The sequence below is a fragment of the Lactuca serriola genome, chromosome 9 (assembly GCF_051521515.1).
Source record: "Lactuca serriola cultivar US96UC23 chromosome 9, Lser_US96UC23_V15, whole genome shotgun sequence".
Classification (NCBI taxonomy): Eukaryota; Viridiplantae; Streptophyta; class Magnoliopsida; order Asterales; family Asteraceae; genus Lactuca; species Lactuca serriola.
In genome coordinates, this window is record NC_136416.1 from 13,798,260 (window position 1) to 13,808,584 (window position 10,325).

Genomic DNA, 10,325 nt, shown 5'->3' on the forward strand with positions numbered 1-10,325 from the left:
GTAAAAAAAACAGCCACTTAATCTTGTAAGCTATGAACTCAAGACACTAAGCCAATCTATCTAAATAAATATAATAATAATAATAATAAACTTAATTGACTGGTAAGTTGTATATGTGTGTTTCTTTTTGACTTAATGCAAAAAGAATGATCTAATAGAGCAAGTTAGGGAAACGAGACTTTTCCCATTAAGTCCCAGCTTTTTACAAATTTGCCCTCATTCTTTCCTTTCCATTTCTCAGGTATACCGTTTATTTTCTCAAAAAAAAAAAAAAAATTAAGCATCATTTATCCAAACAGCAACACCTGATGAGAAAAAAAAAACAAAACAAAAAAAGGAAACAAGACCTTTATGTAGTACAAAAGCATTTTGACATAAGAGTCTAGTGATTCCCAAATAATTTCATTATTTTTTCTTCTTCTTCCAAGGAGAAGCTTATAGAACACATTTCAAAGCAGATAATATTCATCCACTCATTTTTAAAAGATTATGATAACCTGCTTTAATATTTCATTCTCACCACAATGCACTAGGCACAACACCTAATCTCATTTGAATAATATTATACACACACACCCACCTAAAGAAAATTAGTTATACCCATCTATTTATTTTTCTCAGTTACACCAATCTTCTCTCAAAAGAAGCTTCATACTACCTAAAATTTGGTCACGTAGGTGATGATGCCTGATTTGGCTGTATTTGTAGGCATGAAAAAAATGGAATATCATCTTTGAAGCTGCTGCATGTCTATGTGAACTATCCACCCCACCCTGCAATCTTCATGAAAGTACCATAATCCTGTTGTTTCAATTACTATTATCAAATGTGATGACCAGTCTAAGTGTGTTCCCTTGTTCACCTGTAAATGAATGTCTAGGGGGCCATTGCACACATACTCAAAAGCTAACAGCCTCTGATTCCCTTTAATGCAAAACCCAGCTAACCATACCACATTTTTATGTTGCGTACAACTTAATATTCTCACATCCTTATATAAATCAATAGGAGTATTTGAATAAACTTGTAGAGAGGATATAGCATATGTATTGAGAGTGGAATTAATGTAATAGAAGCTAACATGCAGGACATCTCCTTTAGCCTGATTTCCAGTTTCGTACCTCCTTGCAACTTCGCTTGAAACTAACAGACGCTGATGAACTGAAGCTCCTTGATATACAACACACATTGCTAGTTTGTCCCTGTTGTGTACGATCTCACCCAATATTTTGAGCCAAACCATGTATAAATGTTTCTCATCACAAATTTTCAAGTTCACACATGGATGATCAGTACAGATCGTATGGTCGTCTTGTCGGTTGATGTTAATTCTGGAACAACATATGAGTGATACAACCAAGGAATTCATCCATTGTTGAGAAAAGAAAGTATGAATAACATCGAATTTCAATATTTTACCTCTAGAAGTGATCTCCGTGTAAACCCAAGTAATTCCTTTTTTGCGTCTCTCTGTCCATTCTGTTCTATTATGCGAGCGTACCCCTTGATCCCGTTGAAGGACTTGAGATGTTTTTGATGAAGGAAACCCATAGAAACGTTGATTAGGGTTTAAGTTGGGTAACACGATTTGGATCTTCTCATTCTCGAATGTGGGCCTAGATATCTTTGCCTCGCTATTACCAGTCCAACCCAACACAGATGGATCTTGAGTTGAATAATGCACTGGACTTAGTCCAATGTTTGGCAGATTACAAAAACAATGGGATAGAGTACAGACCAACGGAAATAACCCCTCCTCAACGCCGTTGAGGAATTAGATTATTGCAGAACATAACAAGATAACAAAAGCGCTTACAGGAACTTCAAGTATGAGGCAGGGTTTTAGGGTTTCTTTTGATCGATGAAGATTTTAGGAACTTCAAGTATGAAATTATCGATCTTTTACACACAATGCTTTTAGGGTTTCTTTTGATTGAAGAGGATTTTACAACATACGAAGAAAAGAAGGACGAGAGTATCAAGGCGGGGTTTTTGATTTTTTGGATTTCATTCCCCCTGGCAATTAAGAAATTGGAGAACGTGCGTTCCTAAACAAAAATATAAAGCGACAGTTTTAGACGACACACTTTTATGATAGGTGCCCTCCGTGTTTTTAATTTTTTTTGTTGGACACTATTTATAGGGCTCGCACAAATGCGTGTCTTCTATCCTTCAAATTTTACAAAACTGACCTTATTTTTTAGGGCACGCTCAAATGCGCGTCCTCTATCAGCGAGTAGGGGTGTCAAAAAAACCCGAACCCGATTAACCCGACTCGACCCTAACCCGAATAAGATAATTAGGGTCGGGTTCAATAGGGTTAGAATTCCAAATCGGGTTATTCGGGTTAACCCGACAAACCCGATTTGTAGTTAGGGTCGGGTTTAGGGTTGATTTTTACAAAATAATCAGGTTTCGGGTCAACCCGAATAACCCGGTTAGGAATTCACAACATTTACATATTTCACTGCTCTTTACTTGAACTATACAAAAAGACTACAAATCCTTTGAAAATGTAAATTTTTGTGACTCTAGAAGCATATGAGGGTCAAGTAACTCCCATTTGTGAAGTTGACGTCCAAAAAGATATAAAACCTCCACATCTCAAAATTACTGGAGCGGCTGAGAAAGTAAAGATTTTATTTTGATAGTTATTTCTACTTTAAACTAACTATAAACATGAATAAACTACATGGTGTTGATCGCTAACTAGATATTGAAAGTTCATCTATTTAATATTTATAATGGAAGAACTCTTTTAGCTATTGTGGTATGCATGCTTTCTTGTATGTTGTAATAACCATGAGGTCCATGATCTTTTATTTTTAATTTGTTTCAATTTGTATGCATTCTTGATGTTAAAAAAAGAGTAAAATAATGGTTTGGATTTATATCAGATTGCACTCTTGAAAAAACTATATATATTATGTTTAAATTAAGTGTTTAGTGTATTAACCCAACTAACCCGGCTAACCCGACCCTATTAACCCGAAACCCGATTAACCCGAACCCGACCAACCCATACCTTAATAGGGTCGGGTACCGGGTTAAATTATTTTTTGTGAAAACCCGACTAACCCGACCCGTTTAACCCGAAACCCGATCGGGTTGACCCGATTAACAGTCCTATCAGCGAGTGTCATTGATTGCGCGTCATTAAAGGGCTTTTTTCTAGTAGTGTATTATATAATTCTTTTGGAGTAGTTGTTTGATGTCCGTCACGCCAATCATTCAAGTGATACCTTTGACCTCTATAAGGGGCAAGGAAACCTTCTCCGTTTGTATGTCCAACATCTACTAAGTAATAGCCTAAACATACATTATAGTTAATATAACATCGATGTGTAATAGATAGTTAATTTAATATTGATAAGTACATGGTCTTCGAATTTTTAATCCATTTGGTCTTAGCAAGGCATTTGTAAGCACTCTACTATCCGCAACTGATCCTTCCCATCCTGGTAACACATATATAAATTGCATATCTTGTGAACAAACCCCCAACACATTTGTAGCTATATCATTTTTTTTCTTGTTCTATACCTAGGTTTATCTTCGAGTGGCTCTAAACACTTTATATGTGTTCCGTCTAAAGCCCCTAGATAGTTCTTAAACCACTTCCATCTTTGATCCGTAGAGTCTTCGGTAATAGGTTCGGGTCTCTTAAGCAAATAAGGATGCAATCTTATCACCCACATGACATACTCGAGTGACAAGTCTACTAATTGTTTCTCCCGAATGATGAAAACGACAAGTAAGGACTCGATTCTTAACATCATGGGCAATCATGTGAAGGAATATGGCAACTTGTTCATCAACATTCATATATCTAGTTTCTTTTAACCCACATAATGTTTCTAGCATGCAACACAATCTTGCAAAACATCTCCTATTCATCCTAAGTTGTGATAAACACATGGTGTCACTCTCATAAGCATACCTATGCAATATGGTGTATCGATCAGTATGTGATGCTATACCCCAGATACGTAGTCTATTGCATTTGTATTTAGCTATTAAATTGCATAAGGTAATAAAAAACCATACAACCGATACCATAACTGGGTTCCAATATGCCACAACAACTTTTCTTGTCCCTAACCTACGTCTACATGTTAAACTAAGTCGAGACATAACCTAACCTGTAAAAAATTCAAGTAAAAACTTAAAAACAGGTTCATTAAAAGGAATTCAAAAGCCATCTCGTAATCTGAGGATAAACAACAAAAACTAAATAAGAATGCAAGTGAGGAAAGGTCGACAATTTCCCGTGGACTTTTTCCAAGAGTCGGTGTCGTCGACTTTTTTCCAGGAGGTGTCAATTTTCCCGCCAACATAGAAGATGACGAAGAAATAGAAAGCATGAAGAAGAAATCAGATTGGAACATTGTGATAGAGACTGGAACAATTTGAAGGAACTGATTTGAAGGAACCGATTGGAAGGAACTAATTAGCGAATCAGATTGAACGAAGATGACAAAGAAATTAATAGAAAGCATGGTGAAGAAATCAGATTAACATACCTATATGATGAACGAAGATGACGAAGATCTGTTCGGTCGTTGGATTGGAGGTCCTCCTACACGAAAGGAAGGAAAGAAAGCGAGCAATAAACTGGAATTAGGGCTGCGTTCTTTTTTGTTGAAAGGAAAGGGGTATTTTTGTCTCAATAAAATATGGAACACGCGTTGTATTTGAAATCTTCTCTCATAGCCAAGGAATCTGACTACACTAGAGAAGGGCATGTTTTTTTCATTTAGTAATTCAATTCCTTATAAAAACCTAGCCAAACGCACTTTGTAATTGGAATACATCACAACAAACACACCCTTAGGGTTTTGTACCCTGAAAAGCTCACAAACTTTCGGATATCATCCCTCAGCATGGAATGATACCTCGTCTTCTTAATCTCCTCATCTGCATCGTACTGCGATACCAACAATGCTCTCTCTCTGAACTTGGCGATGATCTCCGCCACAGTCTTCGTGGTCTGGTGAAGGTCATGGAACTCCCTCACTAACCACTGCACCTCAATGGCCGGTGAAAACTCGCAATAAATCCTCCACACAAACTCCTCCCATGACATCTCAGCCATACCTGCCGATCCTACCTCGCGGGTATCCTCCTCACACCAGTCTTGCGCCCGATCCCTCAGCATACAAGACACAAATCCCAACTTTTTTGGCTCAGGGAAAAAGCTCGTGCGTTGAGCATTCTCCATGTGAGCAATTCAACGGCGACTAGCGATAGGGTCCTCAACCTTAAGGAAATCAGGCGCTCCACACGCCTTGAACTCCCGGAATGAGGGAGTTTGAGTCCCAATCCGAACTGTAGTAATCTCAACTCAAAGGACCTGAGCCGCTCCTCCATAATCTCCATGATCCCCTCCTTTACGGTACCAAAAATCATCGGGGTAGCGTCAAGGATGCCGCGAGTAACCTTAACCATTATAAGCTCGCACAACCTCTTGTCAATCGACTCTGCGCTAGAGCCCGAACTTGATCCTGATCCTAATCTCGAACCTGAACCTCCTCGCGTAACCATCACCATCCTCAACTGATAATGCAACATAGAAAATAATTGATAAAGAAGTTCGAAGGGACTCTTCCATACCGAACTCCTTAGACCTTACAAGTTTGTCCCTGTCTCAGGTACAAGTCCAATGCTTCCAGTAGTATGGGACAATTACTACCTTCCACACCTACCTGTACCTTCCTCAAGGCCATACCTAATACCTCTAACTCACCCAACTATAGATAAATCATGACCTACAACATATAACACATACGCATATCCTAAAATCTTCTAGGATTTCTAAATCCTCGTAGAACCAGAAACCACGATCAACACCGCAGGTTGCCCTATGCATGCAAGTTATTACATAAATAGAATCACATAGTCTGTCAAATAAAACTCCTACCCTAAGACCACAACCAAACAAGGAACATGTAATAAGGAAAAATCCATCATTCTAGGGCTATGCAACCTTAAGCATATACAACTTTGAAAGCATACAATTAACAAGTAATAATGTCTACATCAATCCCAAGAAATATATTTGTAGCATGGTTAATACATTGGGAAACACTTACTTGAGCTCGGTTGATTTCGCGCATTGCACTCTCCCTTTTAGTTAAGAAAACCATTTTCAGAAAAACTTGCTTTTATTTCTTTTGAAAAGGTTTTCCATTTCCTCAGTTTGAGTTCTGACACACCCAAGAGTGTACCCGAATCCCTCAAACCAAGGCTCTGATACCAACTTGTAACAGCCCAAAAACCCGGTAAAAATTTTTATTTTTGAAAATATAAGTACATTAATAATTTGTTCCAAAAAATCCATTACATCATATTGTATCTGATATCATAGTATCAAAATAGATAAATGCAGAAAGTTCTGGAGAGTGAATGCTGCGCCATCAAGTCGAGCCCTTCCCTTTTGTACCGGAAGTACCTGAAACACCCAAATAAACTGTAAGCAAAACCTTAGTGAGTTCCTAAAATATAATATAACATAAAACCACATAATACCATGCATCATACATAAGCTGCCACGGGCCCCATGGTCTTTACCTGGAATGCCATAGGCTATCCCCATGGTCTTTACCTGAAAGGCCATGGGCTACCCTTATAGTCTGATATGCAGGTGCTATGGGCTACCCCCATGGTGTTCAAATAAGTGACACGGGCTACCCCGGGGTCTTCATACAATCAATGCATAACAAATAACAATCCATATATCAAATAATGGTCTGACATTGGTGCCTTCGACCCATTGGCATAGTGAGAAGACTCACCTGAGTCCGCTAATGAAAATACTGCTCTGCTACCGATCTGGAAAATCTCACACTTAATATACACAACTTAATCTAATTAGAATTAGGTCACAACTCAAGGCATTTGCCCAAATCCTAGGTCCAAACTCCTTTAATAAGGCCCAAAAGTCTTCCTACATTAATGGGCCTAGCATCCAAGGCCCACAACAATTATGGGCCACAAGGCCCAAAAGTCCCAACTATGCTACCAATGATCCATTAATAAATTCCAGGGCCCAACTGATCTAATATGACTAGGCAACTTTGTGCCTTTGCATTCCATATGGAAACCCAACACTACATTTTAGCAATTAAGACTTCCTTTAAGACCTTAAACTATTGAATGGTGCCATAACAACCATCAAGTTATCATTTTTATGCTTTAACCAAACTAAAGAGCCTCACATATAACCTTCCTAACCTCTGGAGTTGCTCCAACTCACAATGGAGGATTTATGGACTCAAAAGAGGACTTCTACAAAACCCTAACTCAACTAGAAAAAAGGATAAGCAAGGTGTAAGCTTTTTACCTTCAAAATCTCTCCAAGATGCTCTAGATGCAGGATCCAAAAGCTCTTCCCATGTTCAAGGCTTGAACACCACCTCCTCCTTCTTGCAAACCCTTTAAAATGGCCACCAAAATCACCTTTAAGCTCAAAACTCACACTCTATTGCAAATATAGGGTTTAAAGAAGAAAAAAAAGGCAATGGAGGTTGTTTAGGGTGTAACAACCGGTTATTTCGGGTCAATAAAAGTCAAACACGTCAAAATTATAAGTCTAATAATTAAATAGTTAAAGATTTAAATTCAATAAATAAGGAATTATACCCTACTTTTAGTGTTTTCGTTTTTTGGAATCAAAATCCCACCAAAAACGAAATCCCATTTTGAAAAAATTAGGGCCGAAATCAAGCCTACCAAAAACAGTTTTGGCCGAAATCTATGCGAGACCGAAATCAGCATGCGAGGTCCCCATCTTTTGGATCAAAAACACTTAGACCGCAAACCTCTCTTGACCGAAAACCCCACTTCTCGGTTGGAATAATTAGACCGAAATGTTGTGATTTCGGTTAGGATAGGCCGAAAACACCAGTTTTAAACGGTGGCACACAATTCAAGAGGATAAATTACACTTTTCAATGCAAATGTCACATCAACTTATCCTCATATATATGTAACACGCCGTTCTAAAAGTATTTATTTATGGACTCCCGAGATCCAGACTAAGGGCGTTTCGGTCTTTTATGGGCAATGGGTTTCATTCGAGAAGGTTTCGGACCGGGGAGTGTTGCTAGAAGTGTAGGGTTTCTCGCCACCTTTACGTGGATATAAAGTTCGTCGAGAACGGACTTAGGATAGAGGAGATATTGTAAATTGAAGATATTGGCATCAATGGTCCCTGAGGGGGGAAAGTTTGGTAAAGGGGTCCCATACATGCTAAGCATGCATGCATGTGTTTGGTTGGGTACGCCCAGCGTAAGCTGGATGTACGCCCAGCGTAATGGAGTAAATGAACACGAAAGTCCCTCGACGTACGCCCAACGTACTGGATGTACGCCTGACGTACGTCTGTCATCCAGAAACCCTAATATTTCGGGTGTGGAGCCTATTTAAACAACTTTAAGAGCTCATAACCCTCCCTTACCCTAGCCTCCACTGTTTAGAGCCGTTTTTCCTAAACCCTAGCCAACTTCTTGAGTGTGTGAGCTTTTGAAGTGAATTTGGAGTGTTTTGAGAAGAAGGTGTTGCATCTAGTGAGTAGAGGAAGAAGGCTAGCATGTAGATCTGAAGTTTTCTGGTGGTTCAAGAGCTCCTAAAGGTATAAAGCTTCTTGCTTGACATCTATTTTGTGTAGATCTAAGTGTTGTAAAGTTGTGACACCATTCTTGTTCCAAAAACCCCCATTATGATGCATGATGTGTTTTGGTTAAGATGAGATGTCCTTTCAGACCATTGGAGAGGTCTTGAGTAAGAAAAATGAGGTCCCAATGGTTTTGGTTGTCCCATGTATGAAGTAGGAAGGTCTTAATGGGTTAAGACCTTGAGTTAAGAGCTTTATGGACGTCCAAAAGGATAAAGATTGAGACTTTATGAGTCTTAGGCCCTTTTGTCACTGGATCTAGCATATGGGCTTAAGTGTTAATCCATTAAGCACATGGAAGGATTTTGGTACAGACGTGCGTTATGCCCAGCGTAACTTATTGAACGCCCAACGTAGTGGGTCAGCGACCCGCTTTCCAGTCAACGATCGATGTATTCCCCGCATACTAAGGGAGTATGCCCAGCGTACGCCCTCTGTTGGATTTCTAGATCTTGGGCCTTGAGTAATTGGGCTGTTTGTGGGCTAGTGGGGCTTGGGCCGTGACTGAACAGTATGGATGGAGTAAATTGGACCCAATAATTATTATGGACCTTGGATCTAGGCCCGATTGGAAAGATGGGCTCAATTTAGTAAATTGGGCCAATATTGGGCTTTGCATGAGGATTTGGTTTTGGGTCTTGGCCCAATAAGAGGATAATGGACTTAATGAGTGTTGTGGGAACTTGGCCTAGAAAGTCATGATGGATTCTTATGTGATGATTTTCATGTGATAGTTGGAATTTCCGGTGAGTCAGCGGTTAGAGATTTGCAGGATTTCGGCAGTTGCAAGGTGAGTTATCCTCACTGTGCTCAAGGGTCTAAGGCACCAAGGTCGGCCCTTTGAATTGTTGTTTAGAGCTTGTTATGCTTATGTGATGATATGCTTGCTAGTATCCTAGTAGATAGGAATGATACGAGGATATGCTTTGTTAGCTCAGTATCCTAGAGGAATGGATAGTTAAGTGATGGCTATTTCTGTTGGATCAGCACCCTGGTAGTTGGGTAGTGGTTATGAGTATAGACCTGTAGTTGGTCTTGCCTTATGTACACTGGTAGGAGGTTACCTGTGGTATATGCATGTCGAGCAATAGCAGAGGGTATTCTATCCCAGTAGGATGATAGGGCCCTAGTATGTTGATTCTGTAGAGTGTTATGTGGTTGCCTGTTATGTATACATGTTTGCTAGTGTAGATGGGCATTCCAACATGATGGTTGTGGGCCTGGGGTATTCCATCCTGAGGGATGATTGGACCCATAGTATTAATAGTAATTACCGTATGTATAGGAGGTGGGGCATCCCAACCCGATGGTTGTGGGCCAGGAGTATTCCATCCCGGTAGGATGATTGGACGCATAGTATGATGGCATTCCAACCCGATGGTTGAGGGGCCTGGGGTATTCCATCCTAAGGGATGATTGGATGCATATTATTTATTGTTGTACGTATAGGTGTATGGGCATTCCAAACCGATGGTTGTGGGCCGAGAGTATTCCATCCCAGTAGGATGATTGGGCTCGTGGTACGTAGGTTTTCCAACCCGCTGGTTGAGGGCCAGGGATATTCCAACCAGAAGGTTGATTGGACCCGTAGTTTGTTGTTCTTTTCTGTATGCCTATGTTTGTGTGCGTATGGGTACTTTGGGGGAACTCA